Below are 25,855 nucleotides of genomic sequence, written 5' to 3'. Positions count from 1 at the left end.
GGACAGACGGACGGACAGACGGACATGGCCAAATCGACTCGGCTATTGATCCTGATCAAGAATATATATACTTTATATGGTCGGAAACGCTTCCTTCTGCCTGTTACATACTTTTCAACGAATCTAGTATACCCTTTTACTCTACGAGTAACGGGTATAAAAATTCATCCTATAAATATATCAAATATTTTGTATCAAATAAAATGGTTTTTAAATGTGAAGCCTATACATTTAGTAAACTGCTTAACCTAAGTATGAAATTTTCTATTTTATTAAAACTTATAATTTCGAAACGTACTGTTTCTGCCACCAATCAATTCAGCAATCACGTTCGAAAAGCTGACCATACAAATATTCTAAAAAAGGCCCTAAGCTGCTCACCTCGCTTTCTATTTCCATCGCTGACAGAAACGTCATCCACACAATTATTTCTAATGACAGGACATATGATGGCGAGAAAGGACTTTCCTTCCCCCAATTTTTTTTCTCAGTAAGCCAAAACGTATGTCAATTTGTCAATTTCGCATATACTTTTCGGCATTTCCTGCGTGCATTACATTTTTTTTTGCCAGGCAACAAGGACTTCTTTTTATTGATATCGCCCGGGAAACACGTGTGTGGATGGAAGCTTTCCACCACAACAATGTAATCTGATGCCTGTGTCCATGTGTCCTTTCGTCCACATGTGGACGGCTGTCGTTGGTTTTGGCCACAGCTTTTCGCCAAATCATTATGCCCGCAAAAATATGCTTCATTTCGGTGCTATTTGCCATGGTTTTGTCAGTTATCCTTGATGGTTATTTGATATTTTACAGTTGATAATGGCCGAGCACGCACAAAAGTTTTCACATATCGGACTTTTATTTGTGCCGGATCATTATGGCTGATTGATGTGTGTGTGTGCATTTCTTTGGTATTTCGGCTTCCTTTTGCGGTTTTAAATTACTTCGTCGAGCAAAAGCACAACTGTACCTGTTTCTATTGAGTTAAACGGAGGTCTTAATACTTATGTTTCGTGTCTTTAAATTTTATAAAATTATTAAATTTAGTTAAATACAAATCGTTTATAGGTTTTTCTGCATCCTTCTGTTAATTGAGTTAATTGGTAAGTAAACTACTTTTAACTACTAATACAGAAAATACATTAGATTTACATAATTAGAACCGGAAACAGGGTAATCTTTGCATTGATAAATAATACACTTTTTAAAATTATTATTTTTTGCTTACTTAAATATGTAGAAAAATAAAGAAAACTAAGAGATAAAAATGTAATAAAGACAAAGAGCATTTCTCATCGTTTACAATTACGACCTAGTGAAACTATTGTTCAAATGAAATTCACTTAATGGCTTTGGCTGTGCCTATATATCGGTACATGAAATGCAATATTATACAATTTATTTTACTATATTTAAATTAGCTTAATTGAGGAATAATTGGCATACTCCTAATGAATTTATGTAATGCCTCTCTATCAATAGCGCCCACCCAACTGCAACGTAGTTGGCCCAGCACAGCTGTACCCAAAGCACTTGGCCATCAAACACTTCAACTCACCTCCCTTCGACGAGGGTTGAGATTTAATTATGGGAAAATAAAACAGAGCAGAAAAAGTCAACAAACTTTGGCCGCTACACGTAATTAAGCACATGGACAGGGTCCACTCCACTCCACGCGCAACCACCTCACCCTGATTTTTTCCAGTTGCAGTTTAAGTTTCTGAACAGGAGCAACAGAGCGACAATCGCCTGCATAGAATGCATTTAACTCTTTCAGTCCGCCTTTATGGTCATTAATATGCTTGATTATTTCCCTTGACTAGGCTGTCCTCCAGCATGTCCTGCTCCTTGCGATCCTTTCCGCCGAGGAGGCTGACTGACTGGCACGTGGCCGCCGTCGTCGTCCAGCGCCCGCATAAACATTTTCATCCTCAAGTATCAACTTCCTGTGTGTGCCGAGCATTATGAATAACCAAAGCATTGTGTTGGCAGTATTTGTGAAATATAAAAAGTGAAGTAAAGCTGGAACTGTGGCCTCACCTCAAGCGAGAGCAAATGTATCCACCCCCCGGGCTGCTAAAGGGTTAATCGGGGAAATCGGGGGTTGGGCCACGCCCCATTATTAAGGCTGATTGACGCCTGTTTTTGTAATTTTGTAATTGAAACTGAAGTTGTCCTGTTGATTTTCGCCTGGATTTTACCACAATTTTTCATCTCCTTTTATGGGGATTTTTTGTTGCGCCGGCATTCATTTGTTTGTCATCCTTTTGATCTTTTCGCTGCTTGTCGGCTCACGGGATATAATGCGCTTTTCTCTGGGCGACCTTTTTTTTAATTTTTTTAATGCAAGTTGACAAATTAAGATATTGTCACATTTTTACGCCCACTATAAGGGCGAATGGAAATGGGGATCGTTTTGAAAGCTATTGAGTTCTGGGTACTAGGTTATTTCGGCAATACCATACACTTCCTATGAACCTACTATTGATTTTTAAATATTTAATATATGCGCTTACACTCAATCCTGTCTCTGAGTTTTCATTAATGTAATTGTTTCATAAATCTAGAACCCTATCGAGTCATCCCTCAAAACTGTCGATTCACCAGACTGTGCCCCAACATTAACCTCTCAACAAGCGGCCAATAACTCATATCAAGAAATATGGAAAATTTCAGCAGCAGCATCCTGCCTGTCCTGGTCATCAATTTGGTTGGAAGCCACATCGTCCCGTTCCAATCTGGGCATATCAAAGTGTCCCAGGACGAGCTGCTCAGCTCCAGATCCCGCTGGTCCACCACTTTAACCAAATTTCGACCGAGCGACAAGCCCTCAATTATCAGATTTGCATGAATGATACTCGCTCTATGCTCCATGCTCCATGCTCCTGATGTGGCTGTTCCCGGAATTGCTGGCTGGAAGGTCGGAATGGCCGGGATTCCAGGATACGGCGGATACTCCATCTCCGTGGCCGTCGCTCTGCCGCAGCATAATATTTCAAATCAGGCGAACCAAGGCGAACTGCTCTCATTATCAAAGCACAGCATGTGGTTAGCAAGGCAAAACTTCCTGAAAGGAAGCCGAGGGGATGGACGGAGGGGATCAGGTTGGGTGAGCAGTGGAGAAAGCTGTAAGGGAACCAGGCAGGAGCCATGTGGCTCGTGCACTGAGAAAGATTTATGTTTAATTTCATTAGGGGTTTATCGTATTTATAAATTAATAAAAGAGACCGGCTGATCTAAGGTAATCTTTAAAGTTGATAATTGAAATTACTCTTGATTTAATTTCTTTTTAAACTAATATTACATTTTAAAAACCAAATTATAAACAGTACTTTGCTAATATTTTTTAAAAGCTTAAACATTTTTAGTATGGGTCGTTTCATAGCTGGCTCGAAATGAAAATGTGCAGAATAAATGGCGGAAGAAATGGTATAAGACACACATAAATTGGTAAATTCTTTGGTATCAACTTTTCTACTTTAAACAGTAAATTTTCCTGACAGTGTGCGAATGATGAAGCAACACTGCAAAATTTCAGTCAATTTCCTTCGAAATTGTTTTTTGTTTGTTTGCCAGACTCCGACTCCAAGCTCAGCTCCACTCGCTTAGGCTTCCTGTCTGCCAATCCCCCAGATTGCCCAACTGCCTCGCTCCCCCAGAATATATAGTACGGCTGCATTGTTCCCGGGCTGCCTTACAAGCGACAGTGTTAAATGGTTGCAATATGTCATCAGGTTCGCCTTGCGCCCGTTACTAGATGGCAGCCATGATAGACCAATCATGCCCAGCAGTTGGCAGCAGGAGGTAGCGGGGATTGCGATTTGGAGTCCTCTTGGTGCGCAGGTCGACTGGAGTCCTTGTAACGGAGGTCCTTCGCTTTGGGTGCGACGGCGCCATTTGTATGAAAAATCGCCAGGATGCTAATACGTTTGACTTCCGTTGACGGATTACCGACTATTTTGGGGTTCCCCTGGCACTCTGTCTTTCCCAGTTTTGCGAAATTGCTGCGTTTCACATTTCATTTGAATATTTTACTCGAATGTTTTTTGCTGGTTGTCTTTTTGGCTGCGGCAGGTGGTGGTGGTAGTGGTGGTGTTGGTGGTTGTGGGCAATGCTATCTGATAATTTGCTGTGGTGCTGCTGAAAGGCAGCAAAACAAAACCCGATAAGTAATAGGGCCTAGACAATAGCGGGTTGAAGCGAAATGCACTGCTAAAAATATATTAATAAATTAAGAATTAAAGGGAAAGCAAAGAACTAAAATGTTTTTATAGTAAGTGGGAAGCTATCTCACATATTTTTTATCATAAAACATACCGTCACTATTTTGCTGAGTTGTTTTCTTGTAAAATGTATTTAAAAAGTTCTTACCTGAGTAAAGAGTGTCTTACTATGGGAGTACTTGACTTTCTTCTTGTTTAAATACTAGGAAAACTATAAGCAAACTTAAAGAAATCGTTCATAAGGATTTAAAAACGTTGTTTTAAGTATTGTTTCATAATTTTTAAGCTCTTTGCTCTGATTTCAAACAATTTTTGAAGTGCAAGCCTCTGTTGAACGCATTGATATGCAAATTTTCAAATACGCTTCTGCATTGCCGCCTCTCACTCGCGCTTTTCCTGGTTTCCTCATTTTTTGCAGTCCTGTGTTTTGTGTTCCCTTTTGGATGGACTTTTTTCCATTTTGGCACCATTTTGATTGCCATGAATGAGTAACGACCGGAAAGCTGTTTTTATGGCCAGTGATAGCAGAGTAACACTGGCATCCATTGAAACCGAAGGTAAGCCAGACGGGAACGGACATAAAGTTGGATCCCCACTCCATCCATTCGATTCAGCTCTCCAGTTTTCCACTTTTCCCAACGCTGAGCTCTCTATCAGTTGCTGATAAGCACGGGGCAAATTGAAAACGGCGTCAAACATTTTTTGGAGTCGCAGAAATGACGAGTCGGCGTTGATTTCACTGGCAATTTCGTTGATGGATTCCTGTTAATGGACCTGGCAAAAATGCCAAAATTACTTGAAAGCGCAAGGGGGGAATGGAAATGTTTTGTTGCGAAAATTTAAATAAATTGCTGTCATTTGTAGGTAGTTGCCAGTTGCCTCCCTCAAAGCAATCATTGGGCTGCGTTTTATTTTGTTTCTAAATTGAAATTGCAATGCAAACAATTTAAATGGGATTTGCATAAATTTAGGACGATTTTGCAATTGGTCAAGCCGGCGAACACGCAGGATAGCAAGCAGGACGCAGGACCAAAGGACCCAGGCCGAAAACTAAATCGGTTTTGTGTGGCAGGACAAATCACTTGTAAATTGAATTAGTTTGCCTGCAACTTGCAACCCTTTCACCCTTTCACCCACCATCACCCCATCTCATCGTTCACACCACTCCAGAGTTTCTCACACTTTTCCGAATCGAATTTCACGCATATGTGCGTTTATACAATTTGGCCAATTTTCAATAATAACCGAACGGAACTCACACAATCAAGCCGGATGGCTAACAGAACCGAATCAACATAAAAGTTACCGATATAAAATATGGAAAAGAAACAAAAAGAAAGATGTTGCTGAGAATGTTGCTTCAAGGAGAATCGGAAATACTCTCTATGTAACATAATAAAAAGCAGAAGGAAATATATTATATTATTACTAATTAAAATAATAAAAGTAAAGTTAAAAAAAAGTATTATTTAAGTATCTTATTTTAAATTTTATTTACAATACGAAACAGTAGTGCAAAATATATGATTTTCACAATATCATATAGCCAGTGGACTCCGAGTCCTTTGACTTTCTCCGACACAGGATAACCACACATGAAGGGTTAGGTGGGAAAGACGCAGAGATTTTTGAGGTTTTTTCTCGCCAGCAACAACTCAATTATGGCCAGGACACCGCCACACACAGAAACCACCCAACCAATACCCACTCAACCACCTCAACTGGGAAACCACCCATTCACAGGAATTGACAGGCAGCCGCACAAGGATCGCATTATGTTCGTGTTATTTTTTCCTTTTCACTTTTTTATGATAAGTAGCCGCTGGCTATGAAAATCCTTTGAAACCCAGGCAGGACCCAATCAACACCCCCACAAGAATCTGCCCGAGTCACGAATATTTCCATCATCAATTTTCGTACATGATTTGCGGAAAATCGGATCGAAATGAGAATCGAAGCCGCTTAAAGTCAATGTCCCTGCCATGTGTCGGTTCGAGTTGGTTGTTATTTCTTTATTTTTAATACCCGTCACATGTTTTGACGTGGTCAGAGGATAAAAAACAATATTCCCCGTTTTCGTTTTACATTTTTATGGTAATGCTGTAAAAAACATATTTTGTAACAGTCCGCTGGGAGAGAAATAAAGGATAATAATGCAAAAACGGCCACCAGTACACCAGTATCAGGCCCAAACAGGTTAAGTCCCGGCTTGCCGTTTTCAACCGAAATTGTTATTGAAAAAATTCACTTTGATGTGGCCTTTTTGGGCATTTTTTGTACCGTCTCTGGGCGGCTTTAACCCATTAATAAATGCAAATAAAATATGTTTAAATTGCATTATTAAAAAAAAGGCACATTTTTGGCTTCGTTAATTTATATGCAAATACATTTTTGATAGCTAAAATGTCACTGCAGTTGCCGCCAATTTTGTTCACACTTTTTGCTTTTTACTTTTTCAGGTATTCAAATATAATATTCCCCATTTTTTTCTGGTTTTTCTACGAGACAAGCCCCATTAATTTTGATAGTTCCCATATGCCAGGCAGATATCCTGTGATGGAAACGTTGCGGTCAAGAGGGAAATGGGATGGATATTTACTTTGACATTTCATGATGATGCCATGGCAATCGTTGTATCCTCATTTTTTGCTCGCCTTTGATTAAACATAATTTTATTAGTCCAATTTCATCAATTTGCAGCTTGCACACAATTTAATATTTATAGTTGACTGACCTCGATTCTAATTAAATGCAAATATTTCTATAATTAAATCTGCGGAAATTAGGTTGCTTCATTGGGAGTTGGGGACTTTAAAGTTATGAATCCCTCATATCCGTTATATACAAATGTATATAGTTCTACCCGGTACTAGGAGAGTAAAAGTATATACTAGATTCAGTGAATAGTAAATAAGAAGTAGAAAGTGTCGTGTCATATACAAATTATTAAAAATGTTTTTTTTTTTGCTTGTTATTTCTAAAGATATTCACCAATTTTTTTTAAATTTTTGCCTTGTACTCTCAATATTTTTTAGCTTCTTATTTTGAAGAGCCCTAAATGCAGCCAACATTGTCCATCGTTTTGGGTACCAGAACCAACCGAATAAAGTCCCTGCGGTGGCTGATTTTTGTTGCTGCCGCACAAAAGCTCTTTCTGCTGCCTAATTCACTTTTAATTAACAAATCCCAGTCAGTCAGTTCGGTTAGGAGCAGAAACTTTGTTAGCAAATGAAAAGAAATTCAATTAAGCTTATTTGAGCGTTAAAAGCCAATCATGTCATGGCCCGAGCCAGTCAAAAGCACAATGCAGCAGACAAAAGCCCTCCGAAGAAGGGGTTGGGTCGAGTTTTGGCAGGAGTAAGGATCAAGGATGAGGAAGGGTTGCAGCTGAAGGTGTCGTGACGTCAACACATTGCACTCGGATTTGGCAGAGTGCAGTGCCCGGAGATGGAGTTGGAAATCCTTGCAATCCGTGACTTGGAATCGCTGTAAGCCGGTCGGATTTTGGCCGTTTTCCCCTTGGGCCTTTTAAATACCTCTTTTGCTTTAATTGCACGGTGGTCAAGCCATGTCACACCCCCAGAAATGCCCCTTTAGGGGGTGTATAAATTGCATTCGCTGTGGCCGTCCTGATGATGATTTGCAATTTGCATTTTGCAATTTCTCCAACTAGTCCTCGTCTCTGTCGCTCCTTTAGGCTCCGGTTTTTGCATACCAATTAATTAGATGCGAATGCAATTTTAATTACAGTCAACGCCGATGCCGATGCCAATGCATTTGCCAAATTGAAGTTCGCAAATTTATGGCCAACACTCTCTAATCCAATGTGGAATGAGAGTGCTGGATGTGTTGTAGAAAATGAGGATACAAAGTCAGATGAGCAGCTGGGCCCGGTACTTGAAAATTTACAGCCATTCCGGATTTATAGAAGCCTTCAGATGGAATTTCATATCTTATCTGTAGCACCTTATTAAAGGTAATTATTTATTCTAACTTGTGATATGCAAGAATTTCAATAGTACTTAATTCAAAAAATTTGTTTATTTATTTTTATTCATCTAAATAAAAATCGACCTATTGGTCAACGGACCCAACTGTACCCAACAAAAGAGTCTCCGACCGATTTTCCTACTGTGTTTTGCATTGCCGATTGGACCTTGATTGATCGCCGCAGTCAGCAACCTCATCATCATCATCGTCCTCCTCCCCAAAGATTGGTCTTCATCATCGTCATTTACCCATGCGTCAGTCAAGTCAGTCGAGAATGTAAGCAAACATGATGGTGGTCACGTGTCCGGGTTGTAAGCTCCCAGAAGAGACACGTGTTCCCTGCCGACGTCGTTGTCTTGAACATTTGATTTTTTTCCGCTCACTCTTCTGTTTTTTGAAGTATTTTTCTGGGTTGAAGGGGGTGGAATGTGTGGAATCTCGTCGCATGCACTGTCAAAGTTTATATTTTTTTTGATTTTCTATTCCTGCCGAAGCTAAGCCCGAAAGTATGATTTGATTTTCGGGTTTCTTAGGCCTAAGTACATTAACGCTTATTTTCACTCATCAACGCTTTGTGAAGTGTTTGAAATAATTTAAGCATGGAATTTCAAATGGGCGAAGTGACTTGTTTTGGGGTGGGGCTAATCAGCCATCCATTGCTATTATTTATGCACTTTTTTCCATATGGTGTTTCATTCCATTGTTCTTTCTGTTGTATTTTTATTTTGTAACTTATTCCTATTTCAATGTTTTAAAATATTTTTTAATAATAAGTAATCTATATAAACCTATGCTGTTTTCCATGGAATGGTAAATCTAATGCATTATTTCTTTGCGTTTCCTAATTACCCGTTCAATTTTCGGTCCGTATCTGTCAAATTAAACCCATTATTATGACCCACCTATAAAGCCATTGAAAACCCACTGAAGCCACGCCTGTTGTAAAGCCACTCGAGATTTACCGATCCCATTTTGCAGTGATATAGAGCAACAGCTCGTGAAACCCTTGCAAAAGGACGATTTCAAACCCTTGAAAACATTTTCAAATGACTTCATTTTCTAATTTCCAATTGAGAAATTGCATCAACTTAAATGGAAAACGTGTCTACCCCGGTCTTCTGCAGTTTGTGCCTAGGGTTGGTAAAAGGTCCTTGAAAATCCAGGATCTAAATGCAGAGAGTGCGTGAGGCACACGCACAAATGCCAACAAACAATTGCAAAACATTTACACGGACACACGCCACGCAGTCATACAAAAAATAACACAAATTCGTCAAAAATCAAAATCGAATCACACAAAAATAATAGAATCCATTCAGTGGCGGAACAGTATCTCGGCAGTGGGATGACTTTAACACCCCCAGGCGCATTAGCAGGACACGCGTCTCAGTCCAAACAAGTCCAGATTGAAAGTGGAATCCCAAGTAGAAACAATCGCAGCCCGGCCTAAAAAATAGTGGCGACAAACATTAGCAGGAACAACAGCAAATTGCCCGAATCCATGCCGTCGAATAAACGTGCTAAAGGACTACAAGGACCAACAGGAGCAAAAGCCACCGATTGCCGCCAGTGTTTGCACAGAAGTTTGCTCGAACAATTATTACATTTGTTTAACTTTACCCATGAAAAGCGTGGAGTGGAAACACACCGTGGGGCTTAGGGTATATGAGAAATATAGATATTAGACTACCTAAAAACCAGATTAATAAAAAAACATAGTAAACTCAAAATAATAATCCTTTTAATTAAGCCAGCCCTAAGGTAAAATATGAATCCAATAATGGGTAACACTTATATTTTACCATTTAATTTTTCTTTGCTTTCTAGGGTATCGAACAGTTTATCCTTGAAGGTACGAAACTTTTGGTGTTTATTGTTCTTGTCGCTGGCAATCGCGAGCGGCCGCCGTCGGCTGAACAGATTTAATTTAAGAAAAACTCCCACCGAGAGGAATGGCGAAAAAGTTGAGAACAATTCGCGGCGAAAAGCTGAAAAGGATTCCCAGCTGCAAATCCTTTACGTGTGCCGCCCGTCTTTGTTTTAATTGCCACGTGAAATTGCTCATACGCCTGATTGCTCTGCGAAGAAGTCGTGGTTCCGTTCGCGGATTTATCCGGACATACTCCGCCGCTGCCGGCATTTGTTTATTTAGTTGTTTTTTTTCTGTGAGTTTTCTGGCCCAGAGTTTTGTTTTTGCTATTGTTGAAGTTTGGTTTTTGGTTTTTGGGCGACCGGGCTCAGTGGCGGTTGTGTAAACATTTCACTTGCAGGAACCTCAGTCGATGGTTTGCCTAGGGTGGCAAGAGGTCTTCTGATTTCTGGAGGGGTTAACCCTTTGGAATACGTTTTAAGTGTGTTTTTGAAACCTTGTTCGATACAATTAAGTGTCCTAGGCTTAATCTCAATGCTGCTAAAAGAAAATAATATTCTTTTAAAAACCAAGTTGCGTATATCTTTTGTTATGAAATCTACCCTTTCCAAACCGATTAGAATAGCAGACTACAAGTGTTAAGGGGATGCTACTAAGTAGACACCATGGATCCTGCCAACTGACTCCCAAGCCATTAAACCCATTGCATATGACCAACCCAAACTACTTCTCATCCATTACACTAATTGCCTGGCCAGTGCATTGGTCCATCTTTGTAACCCCTCGATAAAGTAATGAGTTGCAACTGGCTTACTCCAAAGGGTACTTCATAAATCAGCCTCAAACGCGCCATTAATCATAACAAACCCGAGACATACGTATCCGTATCATATGTGTACGTAACACCTGAGCAAAACCTAAACCGAAACCCAAATTCCGCACCGCAAATGTCAAAACAAATTCCGCAGAGGAGTGGAAAAAAAATTATGCAAAGCAAATAAGCCGCAAAACCAAAAATTGGCTGCCAAAATCTGGCACACAGTGTCCTAATTGATTTATGAGGGTTTCCCTCATAAGCCCTCTAAAAGCCTCAACCACCCAACTCGCACTCTTTTTCGCTGGAAATTAAGCTGAAAATTACGCAAAATAAATGATTTACGCAAATAAATTGAAATTTATTGAGTCCGAATGTGTGTTTGTTTTGTTGTTTACTTATTTTCAGCCAATATGGTGCATTCATTCCTCTCTATATGCGTGTATATATGCATTCGGATCGGAGGTATAGGTTTTTGTGTTTGGCATCAGCTTGTGATATGCAAATTCGTTTTTTGTTGCATACTTTTCAGGGAGTGGTTGCGATGGGGAACACATTGCTCTGCGGATTTTAATTAAGCTTGAAAAGGTTACAATAAATTAGCGAAAATCGAATAGACCGTTTCATATCTTTCACTTTGTGCACCATAATTAAAAGGAAAAAAGAGTTTTATAGTGCTCTTATTATAAATTAAGTATAAGTTAACAAATTAACATACATTATATACAATACAATGAAATAATAAAGAAATCTAAATACTTAATCTATTATAAAATAATCAATTAAACTTTCAAAAATATTTTAAGTATGGAATCTCAGGATCTCATTTACGTTTTAATTACTTGCTGCTTATATATCTATATGCTGTATAGGTTTATATAAATAATATTCACTTATGAATATTTTCACATCTATCGTATTTTATAAGTTATTATTTATGCTTCAAAAGCAAAGTTTGCATTTCTAGCACACAAAATCTATCTAATTGCGTTTTGATTTAATTGAACTGTTTTTAAATAGTTTCCTTTTTAAGCTATATACGAATAAGTACATATTTAACGTTTTTATCGATTTATGTTACAACTTGAAATTCGATTCCTTGGTAAGGAGTTCATCTCATTGTGCCCTGCAGCTACCCTTTATCTTCCCTTTCATAAAAAGGGTATCGACCACACCACAAACAGTCACACCTATCCTCCTCACACCCATTTTTGTAGCTGCCACGGAACATGGGCGTGTAAAAGGATTAATGCAGTGTTGCCCCTTCTAACCGACCCCTACCCCTCCTGCGCACCCCTGACATATGCCACAGATTGGCTTTCCATTTGATTTGCATTGCATTTAATGAAAAATTATTTTCAAATTTGTCTGTTTAATCGTGTGACAATTGGTCAAACGGTCCGTCCGCTCCCTCATTGGAAATAAATCAAAGGAATTTCAGGGGATTTTTTCTGGTGTTCGTTTTGGGATTCCCCGTTTGGTGTTTAATGATTGGTAAGCTTTGCAATTAGGAAATTAGTTTGATTTTTAATTAACATGCGGTTTCGGTCCGCTATTTATTTTTTGCTATTTGGTTTTGGTTTACCCTTATTTTTTGTCGGTTTGCCCAATTTGTTTTTGTTTTGGGTAAATTACGCAAATCATTTAATGCGTTTTTGTGGTTAGAATTGCTTTCCATTTTTTATGTGGTTTGTTTTTTATGTTTCGTTTGACCCGTTGAGATTTGCATTTAATGAGCTTCTAAGTGGATTTTAATTTAATTAATGAAACACCGATTTTTTCCCATTGGTTTCGTTGGTTAGATGTGCTGAATTAATTTGTTTGTACGTTTGCTCATTTGAATAAAATGCTTAAAGCTGGTGTTTATTTTTTCAAGTTGAATTCAAAACAGTCAAGTGAGTGTTTAGTATAAACAACATTAGTTAAATTTCTTTATAGTGTATAAATTAATGATTAAGTAAAAAGAATTTAACAATTATGGGGAGGACTTTTTAAATAGTTACAAAATAGCATTATCATCATAAGTTCCTGATTCACAAGGAGTCTTATAGAAAATTTATTCCACTTTCTTTTAGAGATTAGAGCCCAATACTATTGCATCTTCTGAATTTTACCCTTTCTTCTGAACTCATTTTCCCTATTAGATGAAGCTCCACTCTTCATGTAAGCCTTTTCTGTCGGCTTTATCCTGCTGCCGCAGAATCATTGCCGCATGCAGTTAATGAAATCTTTTTTCGCCTCGTCCAAAATCTAATTAGCTTTTGGGAGTTTAGCAAGAGGAACTAATTACCAGGATGCAGCGGCAGGAAACGACGAGGAGCAGCAGACGACGACTTTCATGTTTGATCCTGTACAAATTAACAAATTGTATACGTTTATTAAGCGAGCAAAGCAAACGGAAACCACACACAAAGGACGCACAAAGGAGCTGCGGAAAAAACTGCAAACGTCATCGAAAAAGTGTTCCAGAAGGCAATCCCCCATGCTGCACTCAAGTGGCTTTATCAGTGGTGTGTAACCGCAGGATCCGCAGGCAGGATGTGACTCGAATATCCCTTACAATATTTTAGGGAAAAAAGAGAAGCGAAAACGACGAATGAAATTGCATTCAATTGAGCGCATTTATTGTTTGAATTAAGTCATGAGGAAAATTCCATTAGAATGGCAGAGAAAACTGCACTCGAGGTGCCTGTGGTGGGTGGCTAAGTGCACAGAAAGAAAGAAATGATTGTTAATTGATTATTTTTGGATAAACATATTATAAAATTTCAAATTAGCTAGGCTTTTTCCATTACACTTGTATTCATTATAAATTTAATCTCTAACTGGATTGACTTCTATGTTAGTATATTTTATGCTATCCCATTTTTCTCAGTGCAAGTTCGCTGCAGCGGCAGACACATGTGGCTGTTTGGCATTAAATGGGATTTTATGCAATGTTTGACTGGCAAGGACTTCGCCGCTTTTTGCGCCTTTTGTCCCGCAAAGCAATCAGCGGCATTTAGCCAAATGCCTTGAGTTCGGGCGGATCTTCCTCCCCCGGTTTGCCATTTTAATGGGTAGCGCAGTGCACCACCTGCAACATGGTGATTGACAGCTTGGGCGGTTGCAATTCGAGTTGCACATGAAATTGAAGGGAAACAACAAAACGCTGCACTTGATTAAGTCCCCTTTTTTTGAAAAGGGTTCAATAAATGAGGTGGGAGGTTGCCAACGAATTGCAAATGCTCTAGAGAACATTACAATGGTTATTGAAAAATGTATACCTTTGAAAAGATTTTCATTACTCAATTGTTACTTGTTGAATGTATTTTATTTCATTTTGTTTTGGTAAATAAGAATAAATCTAAGCTTAATCTTTATTAACAACCACCAAACAGTAAGTAAATTATTATTTGTTATACCCGTTACTCGTAGAGTAAAAGGGTATACTAGATTCGTTGAAAAGTATGTAACAGGCAGAAGGAAGCGTTTCCGACCATATAAAGTATATATATTCTTGATCAGGATCAATAGCCGAGTCGATTTGGCCATGTCCGTCTGTCCGTCCGTCTGTCCGTCTGTCCGTCTGTCCGTATGAACGTCGAGATCTCAGGAACTACAAAAGCTAGAAAGTTGAGATTAGGCATACGGACTCCAGGGACATAGACGCAGCGCAAGTTTGTCGATTCATGTTGCCACGCCCACTCTAACGCCCACAAACCGCCCAAAACTGCGACGCCCACACTTTTGAAAAATGTTTTAATATTTTTTCATTTTTGTATTGGTCTTGTAAATTTCTATCGATTTGCAAAAAAACTTTTTGCCACGCCCACTCTAACGCCCACAAACCGCCCAAAGCTGCCACACCCACACTTTTAAAAAATGTTTTGATATTTTTTCATTTTTGTATTATTCTTGTAAATTTCTATCTATTCGCCAAAAAACTTTTGGCGACGCCCACTTTAACGCCCACAAACCGCCAAAAACTGTCCTTCGCACTTACACTAGCTGAGTAACGGGTATCAGATAGTCGGGGAACTCGACTATAGCGTTCTCTCTTGTTTTTTATTTATATTTTTTCTTCATATCATGTTTTTTAAACGTGTCTGCAGCAATGGAGCCTGCCAAGCGCTTTTAGTTACTTCGAAAAAATTGTCAACACAATGTTATGATTGGTTTGTGTTGACTTTGTAATTAGTTAGGCCCAGATAGACACATCAACTGGGGCCACAAAGGAGTCCAAAAGTAACATGGCCCGCAGGCACCAATGCTGTACGGTGGCCAGAGTTTATTAATTTTTGGGGAATACTCAGAACTAGAAAAAGACAAAACGAAATGCATTTATGTCAGCAGACACCAGGAACCACAAAGAGAAAAAGTATTGAGAGGAACTGGACATGCCAAGCACTGTTGGTGTGCGCCTGTGAAGGACGATAAAGTTTGTCCAGCAGATTTGAGGAGTCCTCCTGCCCAATCTCGACCACATTGTTTGCCATACACTTCATTTATTTGGAATTAGACCAGGCACTCCACTCAGCTCCGCTGGATGCACTCGAATTTGAATCCTTTATGAAGCGTGGCACCAACAACTGGACCCAAAAACAGGACACGGCACACATGCTCATGCATACACATCTTCGCAGGACTGCACAAGTAGCCTCAGCTACTCCTCTGTTTCCCAGTTTGAGTCAACTTCGGGTCCAGTATGTGCAGCAGACCAAAAACCATTGATTGTCATCGAATAGCCCCCCAGAAGTGGAAGAAAAAGCGCCAGGACGAGGCAGATTAAGCTTATTTTAAGATTCCAACTGACTTGTACCGTGTAATGCTTTGCAAGGGATTATTAAAAATATGTAATATATTTATTTTCTTTGATGTAATAAATTTTGGATGCGTAATATTCTTTTTGTAGTTTGTTGATATTATTTATAATGTATTTTTTTTTTTGCTTATTGTTTTCATTTAAACAAGTAAACATACACGAAGTTAACTTTTATGAATAATGATATTTATAATTGACCCTTAAAATAACATGAAATACTAAACTTAATTCAAATAATATTTGAATTATTCACAATTTTAAAAATTACATAACTGATTGTATGTTATATACAAAATACTTTTGAACGTTCATTTACAGGGTATCGAGTGTGAGCAGCTCCCAAGCTGCTATTGCAGCTCCCGTGTCCTGTCGCAACTGCTTAATAGTCAAAGTGTCCCGGCTCCATTTCCACTTTTGCCTGCAGTTGGCAGCAGCCGAATCCTTCCTTACCAACTCTGTCCTTCCACCGAGCTTACGTGTTTTTGTACATTTGTTACGCTACACGTAATGCAATGTGTGCCTGTGTGTGTGGATGGTCCTTTCGTGTGGGAGTTCGGACAGGAGGTTGGGGGTAGAATGGGGATGGGAGTGCATCCTGTGACTTAGTCCATGCCACGTCACGCTACACTTGATAAATCTCTAATGCCACTTTGGGTGTGCCAACCACACAAACCCGACTCCCCACCCATTTTACCTCACTTCACTTTGTATCATCCCAACGAAATGCTAGCCACACTAAAGAAATTTCCTTAAGTTTGTTAAATGGGGCTATGTTTTTATAGAAGTGGTAAACATTTGGTTTTACTGGTAAGACATATTAAAATATTCAAAGCAAACTCCACCCATTAACAAGTTTATTTTCCGGCCTATATCAAAAGAATCTGATTTTCTTCTTAATATCTTTTTTTGAAATATACATATTTAAGTTGAAAAGTAAAATTACAGCTATTACATTAAAAATTTACATTTGATGATCACACATAAATTTCTGAAAACAGCCAATTATGGGTTCCGCGTTTTTTTGAGTGCATTGGAACTCTCATCACTCCCTGCTGAGTGGCCCTCCAAATGCCTCCTCTTAACCCCTTAGCTCCCTCCGCACGTTTTCCACATTTGTGTAATTTCTGTTGCTGTCGTTCTGTCGTCCCTTTTCCGCAGCACCCTCATACTGTTTTGCAGTTCGATTATTAAACGTTGGAAATTTTGTACAAATGTTTTGGGGGCACTTGGTAGTGTGTTTTTGGATGAGACTGTGTGCTCTCAGGTGTTTTGGCCGAACCTGGAGCTATTGATGATCCATTTGGCCAATGTTTAATCAAAGTTAATTCGAGGTTTTGTTAGACGATTGTGTGGTTTTTGGCTTTGATCGGATTGTTGCTTATGTAAGCAAGGGTCTTGGAGGCGAAACAAGATTAATCGATTCTTTGACTAAAACTTTGAAGTAACAACATAATTTATCTATAACAATAAGTCATCTTTTGTTTTTTTTCTTTAGCTCAATATGTATACTAGAGCTCCCTTTAAATGTATTCCTAGGTTGCTATTTTCCCTCCTTCATTTTACGTCATTAGCACGCACCCAATGGATGGAATATTCCATCACTTTTAACTAAGTTTGATGCACTCAATCCCCGATGTAATCCCCGCAACTTCAGGCCTAATCAAGTCTCCCCCGAAGGGAGTGGCACCCTAATGAGCTTTTCGAGAGTGTCGCCTGCTCACTTCACGTTCGCTCTGCCTAATTCCTTAATTAAAATCGAAGCCTACTCTCGGGAGGACAGCATCGGGGAAATCCATTGACTGATTGCAATATTTCACTTTTAAGTCACACGATGCCGCAGTCCATTTTCAATGGTGTTGGACTCAGACGAACAAACAAACAAGCAAACAAACAAACCGAACAGAACTGAACACGGGGGCTTAATTTGTATGACCAGGCGGAGCAGGATGTGGCAGTGAAGCTGCGATTTCCTGGCGACTGCTGCCCGACTGCCTTTATTAAAAAGGACACTCTGACCACACGGGCACAAAACTGTAATCTGTGCAACAAAGTTGCAGCTGTCCGTGCTACTCTTCTTTGAAGGATACAATCACTTTGTATACCTGCCCGGAGAAAAACTTTTGAGTTTTTACCAAGTACACTAAAAAACAATATATTAACTTTGTACTTAAATTTAAAATTCGTGAGACGCATACTTTTTTTTTACATTTTTAACGTATCCCATCTCAAAAGTTAAGGAAGATTAAGTATATAAAGCGCAATTAGCTTCTTCAAAAGTGGACAAGTGAAAGAAGAGCCCCATAAAGTATGCTACGAAATTTAAAATTCATGATTTTGTTGGGTTGCAACCGGATCTTTTGCTATTTCTTAGCTAATTGTACTTTTTTAAAAGGGCATTTCCTATTCGTTGGTGCTCCAAGCATCCCCAACATTCTTGTTTCAAAATGAGATTTGCGTTAGTCGAAATCACTTGACATGCAGCTAGCCAAATGAGCTGGATAGAAAATCCGCAGCCCAAACCCAAAAAGGAAACTTTTGGCATCTTTGTGTGTGTGTGGGTGGGCGAATCTGTCTCTGTGTGTGTGCGTTCGGTGGTGTGGGTGTGCTAAATGATGCCGAGGGAGTCGGGTCAGAATCGTTGCCTTTTCGACGCCGCCGCGTCGCTTTGGCATAATAAATTAACAAATTTGTCGGCGTCTCTTTCGAGATTCGTGGGCCGATGACAGGACACTGGATCCATCCACCTGTGTCCTTTTCGGCAGTGTATGTGGCTGAGTCCATTTGAGGTGGAGAGTGTGTGTTGTCCATTTCGCTGCTGCCAATCATGTCGGATTAATAACAAGCGCACAAGGATGCTTTATTCATGCCAGCCGAAACATTCGAGGAAAATTGCAGCTGCTCCCCGGCCATCGTCCTTTGTCCACGAAATCATGGGCGGCCAAATGACGCGTCACAGGTTGTCGAGTGTCCAGCCTGCTGTCCTCTGCATTGCATAAGAGGGTCCTGTACTACCCCAGGATCTTGGGTCCCTGGCATCCCCGTCACTTTCATTGTGTCCTTGCAGTGGGCTTTATTCTAGCAGACCCAGAGAAAATGATATGTGTGCTGCATGAAATGCATTAACACCCTACAGTAACATTATTGTCGATATCTTACATTATTCAAAAGAATTAAATCATATAACTTAATAGGTACTTTACTGTAAGATATAGGGAATTTTGTTCCATTTCCTTTTACTATTGCAAATGTTAAAAATAAACAAATAATTTTATATCCGGTACTGTTGATTTCACAATCATTTCTTAACATTCAAATAGTTAAAACATTTTAAGTGTAGCACATCAAGGCTCCCTTTAAAAGGAAAGTACGGGAATTCCCACTTTGGCACCCTATCCTGGGGTTTTAATTGTAACAGGCAGTCGCATGTTGCAGTGCATTTCGTGCCTCGGTTTCCTGTGTTACTGCCACTTTTTCTTTCAGCTCCATATCGACTCCATTCCCCCATTCCGTATTTTCCGGCCTGTCAATATTTTGCACATTTCATTGTTGCACTCCGCCCAGCGATTGCATTTGTTGTTTTCCCCTTTTTTTGTTCGCTGCGGGTGTGTGAGATTTATAAGCTCCACTTCACTTTTCCCTTCCCGAGCAACCGCAGCATGTTGCGGCGCCCATTTCGAGCACCCAACGATTTACCTTCACATGCCTCCATCCAGCCACCCACAAAACTGCCGTACATTCTGCGAAAACAACCTGACCAGAACTGACCAACCTGTGGCCAAGCAGCAGGTTGGCCGCACATTCGTCAAATGTTCGACTGTCGGGGTTTAGTTCATTTCGTTTCGGTTGTGCTTTTCTTTGAGTTATTGTATTTCTTTCTTTGTGTCCCCAGTATTTTGGGAGTCAAAAGGTTGTACGAACATTGGGTAGTCATGCAACAAGTATCGAATTTTTCATTATAAATATTTTACAGAACAATTAGATGCTTTAATTGTATTGACTGGATTAGCTGCTCCTCAAAATCATGCATTAATTATGAAAGAGAGTAGTGAGAGATCAAAGCTTGGTTTACAGTACTAGATTCACTACCGAAAGTTATTACAAAAAATATATTATTTATGTGTACCAAGAAGGATAATCCATTTTATTAATGATATACTTTACAGAGGTATATTAAAAGAGCCAGGTATGTTTCAGTCGCATTAAAACGATGTATTTGGAAGGTGTTTTTTGTGCCATCATAGCTGGCCTTTGTGCGAGTGTTTTGACCAACAATTTTTGCAGGCGTCAGTTTTGGCACCTGCTGCTGGTCGCCTGTTCCGTCGCCTCTACTTCCGTTGTCTAAGCCAGAATTGACCAACAAGAGGGGTCGCTTTTTTGGCCACATGTGCCATGGTGTCTATTCGTGGCATTTTCTTTCTTCCTTTCACTCTGGGGGAATTTAATTTCGGCTTTGCAGCGCGTGACGCTCTATTTGTGTTTATTTCGCTGTTGTGTGCGGGGCATGACACGAATTTGCTTTGAAAATTGAATTAGATTGGCCTGCGGACCGGCAGCTGATTTGATTGCAATTTCCCTCGACCGCTGCATGGGTGCATGCCTCCAAAGGAATTTTTCCAGCACTCTGCAATTTGATTAACTGGCCGAGCGTTGCATAAATTATGTCAAATTATGTTGGGGGGAATTGTTTTCGATACTAGCTAGTTAGTGGCTTTGTTGTATAGGGGCGCAAACCAATTTGGTGCAGGACATTTTCAAATGCCGCAGGAAATTTAGGACACGTAGGGAACGTACTTCATTTCTCTTTATTTTTGATTCCAATTATTTTTTTTGTGTTGACTTAGTAGTTATATATTGCTAATACCATACAATTTTCCATTTATTATTTATAACAATGCAAACATTTTTTTCTTCTAAAACACTTAGCTTTCAACTAAGCTTTTACTTATGTTTTTTGAAGTAAAACTTTAAGCACCTAAAATCTAAAACCTTTATTCAAAAATCTATAACAATATGTTTGCATTTCCACGTCAGTTGTTACAAAACAGTTTGCTTGTATTCCTTTATCCTAAAATATGTACAAAAAAGCAACCTCCGAAATCGCACCCTTGCATGCAAAATAGTGGCCCCTATCTTTTTACTTTCCCATATTTTTACAACCCGTTTACATCGATTTTTCCACTCCGTCAACAGCTCGTCAACCCTGTAAAAATCGAGGTGAATTTTATTTTATATTGCCAGTCGCGTATTTTATTGCATTTTTATCGCGCCTGCAGCCAAATGAGAGATGCAAAAATTTCGCACTCAAGCGTCACTAATCATTTAATTTAACTTTAAAGTCATATTTATGAACTTTTCTGTCGTACAGCATTTATGACGTGGCCCTTTTCATTTCCAAGCGGACAGATGGTAAAAAAAAATACCCTGGCCCTGCACGTGCCTCCAATTTTACGATTCCATTCGCGTGTCCTCAGTCTATATAGCTAATTAGGGAAAGTCGCAAATTTGCCTATTGGAAAGTCGTAAAATTGTTTAGCAAAGGCTCATTTTTCCTTGCTCCAGTCGTAAAATTTGCGAATTTGCATAATTTTAGCAAAGGACAGGATCTGGCTAATTTTCCGTGCCCGCTGACAGTTTTTAAAATTTTACAACTTGACATCATAAAATAGCAATGGGATGACTAATTTTCTGCAAATTTACATAATGAGGTGAGAGTTCGGAAGTCAGGAAAATCTTTTACAGTTTTTAAATTAGCTTGAATGCTAAGCTTTTAAGCTGAATTTAAAGTAAACATTAATTTATCTACTGTATTTATATTTCCCAATGTTAAATGATCTATCTCCACCATACGAGTATAGAACTTGACTTCGATTTACTAAGCCCCAAGCAGAGCAAATTAAATTCCCGACTCATATGCTGGCTGATGGAAATGAGGTTTGCTTACCCTCAGTTTACTAAATGACTTTTCCAATCTGTCCCGATTGTGCTGAATTTTCCAGTTTATTAATTCGCCAATTGACAGACTTATTGCAAATTGAAAACAAAAGCGCGAACAACGCACCCAAAGGAAAATGCAAAGCGGCAGCAGGACCAGAAAAAGGATCTGCAATTCAAAATTCGTTATGCATTCTGCTGCTGCCCTTCAAGCGGAAACGAGACAGCACCACTGGGAGTGAGCGAGAGGGAACAAAGGATGCAATAATAAAAATCAAGCCCGCAACGAATTTGCGCAATCAGCTGGAAATTATTTACATGTTTATACGAAATTGAAACAACAAACGCACCCGAGCCGCATTTTTCCATTCGCCTCCGCACGACGATAGCGACATATGTGCACTTAAACAAATAAGTTATATACTTATTAATTCAGAATACCTTTTCTAAAATAATACTGCAACCTAGTAAAATAAACTTTACAATTAAAATGGGTTTTCTCTAATAGGAATATATCTTATGGTGTTTTATCAGAACTCTTTATTTTATTCGGAACTACAGAAATCAATTAGTTTTGAATCCATGATCTATTAGGTTTTCACTATATTTTTCTCAGTGCAGTTTGGTCGTGGGTCCTTTAGTTTTCCTGACACCTTCAGCACGTACGTACAGCTCAATAAAAGGATCACAAATTTACATAGAAAATGTCGCAGGGTTTCTGACTCCTTTGGTTTTGGGGTTCGGATCATAAATATCGCAATTAATGATGCACAAAGTGCGAAAAGAATTTTTATGTGTAACATTTTGCATTGTTCGGGACTCGTGTCTGTAAAACAGTGCGATTGGGTGGAGTGCACGCATATATTATGTGAGTTTTCCTGAACATGAAATGTGAGCCATGTGGTTGCCAAATTTTGTGTGGCAAGTGTGCTTTAGATGGTGTTTAAGAGGTTACTTCAGACACTTTTCCAGTGAGCAAAAATATATAACCAATCATTTTTAAAAATAATGTTACCAAAATTAAAAGTCTTAAACTTTATGTTTAAATTATTATTATCATTCCTTGTATAGAATGTTACACATTCACTTCAGTATGTTACCTTATATTTGTTTTATTTATCACTTTAAATGTTCTGGAAAAATTCAGTTTTTTGAGGTCCAGAACAACTACCAACTTCGTTGCATCGATAATTCTATTTTTGCCCCTCTTCAGGCTTAAAGAAATTTTATTTGGCAGGAACGCCGCCTTCGCTGCTGATTTATACAGGACAATATGTGAGCTTTTGGCCAAAAAGAAAAGTAGCACTCGGCACTAAAGGGAGTTGGCAGAGAGAATACCCAAAACAGGAAGGAGAACATCAATTCAGGCAATTTACTGCCTCCTTGGCTATCGGTGCATTTTCCCAGAGCTGGACCGAAAATAATTTGAATGAAAACTCCATTACGGTTTCCTGGGAAAACCAGAGGGCGGTGGCAAGATGGAGACTCGGCGTCGCCAGTGATTCACACAAAGTGACCGCAGAAGGAAGAATTTGCAGGAGGGATTGGGAAAAGCAGGAAGCAATCCTTTCGACTGCTTAAGTGCACTTTACACATTTTTCTTTTATTCCCTGCGAACTGGACCCCATAAATCTCATTTGGACCAAATTGTTTTTCATATCGTCTCGCTCGTGTATTTATTTTGCAATTTGCATATTTAATGACACTTACATGCATGTTCTTCGTCCATATGCAAATCGACTTCATTTTTAACCCTTGGTAGCTGACGTATAAAACAATACATATTATATTATTGTATATATATAACATCTAAAATTATATTCGAATCTAGATTTAATTGCCTATTTTGACTCTCCTTACCAAAACTAATTGTTTGATTTATATTACTTGAATTACATTAAGTTTCGAATCCATACAATATTTATAACCAAACCTATTTTGACCTTCTATACCAAAACAAATCGTAAGAGTTTACTTGGGTAATGAAAATAACCTTAAATAAACATGTGTAATTTTTGAAGTCCTCCTTAAACTAAAAAATGTAAGTTTTAAAGAACACATTCACAACGAAAGGGTTAATTGTGAGTCGCGTGGCCCAATGAAATGCGCATTAAGTTGGCTTAATAGTATTCAATTATGCCATGTACTTTTCGCAGGCACTGTGCAGGAATTCCCTGCTCATGCTGCTGTCCCTCTGATAAGACTTCTTGCGAAAACTTTGGCGCTTCGCTTAATTGCTGTCATTAAATTTATGCAGCTTTGCCAATCTTATCATAATCAGGACCAAGCTGGCACACACATGCGTTGCCATGAGGACTAACTAGCACACCCACTTCCGATTTTCCCCTTCCGAAGTCCCTCTGATCTGCCACACCCCTTATTGCATTTCACAGTGCACACTTGAATAATTTCAACGCGGATTATACTAATTAAGCGCCTCAACAGCCGATTTGAAGGGGAGGAGTGGCGAAATCATGGGTCTTAAGTCCCATTTCCACGGTCTTACTTCTCTGGTCATTTCGATGCATCCGCTGCAATATTCAAATTCATTATTCGCAGTAGACCTTTTCGCTGGAACAGTGACTACAAAGTATATAATAGTCTCCCCATGCAGTTCAAGGACTTTTGTATCTAATCTAATATATTTGTATTAGAAATAAATGAAAAATTAAAAACACATTTATTACTAAGCAAACTGTTGATATCGATCTAATACTTGATCATCTATTTACTTCAAACTGCTTCGACCATCGTTCGTTTTGCCCCACTGTGCCAAAATGAAGATGCTGGGTGATTTATCCCACGTCATGTTGGCTTAAACAAATCATTTATATGCAGCGCTCGCAATTATTTGCACTTAATTGTGTGTTAAGTGCCCCAGACTTGGATGTTCGGTGTGCATATAGTACATATATATATGTATTTGGCACGATGGCTATGTTGTTGGTTGGTTGTCCTCGCTGGTTATTGCAGCGGAAGCGATGTCCGTTGATTGATATCGCATTCAGGCGTGTTGAAAATTATTTGCATTGATAATTCGCTGATTAATGTTTGCCACCGAATCATCAGCATCGCACCACCCCCATCAGCAGCCCCCTGCCCATCCTGGCATCCTGGCATCCATTTCCGCACTCTCCTCAGCCAGGATACTCGCATATCCTGTCGCCGCGATTTTGGTCTGACTGCGTGTTATGTGATGCCATGTTGTGATGTAATATTGATGGCCTGTCCACCCGGTCGCTAGATCCTGATTTCGGTGCAGAGGTGCGGAGGTGCGGAGGGACTGGGAACTGTTTATTGGATTTGCTGAGGTTTTTGCGTTAATGCTGTAAACAATTAAGCGAAGCGTATTAAGTCGGATTTGGGTCGTAGCCATCGCCAATGCACTGCACTAACTAATTTATGTCGGCTTTTTTAAGGGATGAGTATTAAATGCATTCGATTCAATTGATTTAAGTGCATTATTAAAGTTGAGTGAATCTTTAAATTCTGTATTACTTTACATTCTCCTAACTATTTAAGCTCAACTTAATATAAATTGACTCCATTACAAATTACTTTTGAAAGAACTTCCCAAACTCCATTTACAAATTCTAAACGAAAATTGGAGAATCATTAGGAAAACATCATAAATAACAAATCAGCTCAGCTGCTGCTTTTGATTCCGTTTTTCATTTTCCGTTTTCCATTCGGCTTTGAATTAATCCACGGCAACCGGCGAGACTTTGAAGCATTAGCAAGGCAAACAAAAGCTTCCTGTGCGACATCCTTCCCTCGTCCTTTAAAAGGACGAACAGTTCAATTGGCAAAAGGCGCTCTTTGCTAATTTATGGCGTTTTAATTCATATGCAAAATGACAGCGTGTGTGCTTGCTGATTTTTTTCAGAACTTTCTTTTAATGTTGGGTAAATAATAAAACATGTACGTATTACGACATGAAGACATGAAAAGGGGGCGGTAAATCCAGAAGATAAGAGAATGGCAGGACTCTTCTTGGGTTGGGTCCTTGGGGTCGCCACTGTCAAGTGCACATATGAACTTAATTTTGGCCAGAAATCCAATAAAACTCCGCAGCAGGATGTCTTCACAAGGAAATTATTTTTTATTCATGCATTAAATTGTTTTGACTTTCGCCCGATAGAGATCAGCATGTCGTTCCTGGATTTTCTTTATGATTATTATGCTTTGGACTCCTCTCGTTCGCATTTTCCTTTTTCCCGG

The 25,855-nt window shown here is 39.1% G+C and overlaps 1 long non-coding RNA gene across 1 annotated transcript; it reads left to right on the top strand.

Moving 5' to 3' along the window:
• The first annotated feature begins 14,188 nt into the window (after nt 1-14,188).
• LOC120321468 lies at nt 14,189-15,781 on the top strand. The gene is made up of 2 exons (XR_005561093.2): nt 14,189-14,278; nt 14,994-15,781. It is a non-coding gene; the product is annotated as an uncharacterized LOC120321468 (long non-coding RNA).
• The last annotated feature ends 10,074 nt before the right edge of the window (nt 15,782-25,855 follow it).

This window comes from Drosophila yakuba, chromosome 3L (genome assembly GCF_016746365.2).
Source record: "Drosophila yakuba strain Tai18E2 chromosome 3L, Prin_Dyak_Tai18E2_2.1, whole genome shotgun sequence".
NCBI lineage: Eukaryota > Metazoa > Arthropoda > Insecta > Diptera > Drosophilidae > Drosophila > Drosophila yakuba.
The sequence above is the reverse complement of the archived record's forward strand: the minus strand, read 5'-3'. Positions and strand labels throughout refer to the sequence as shown.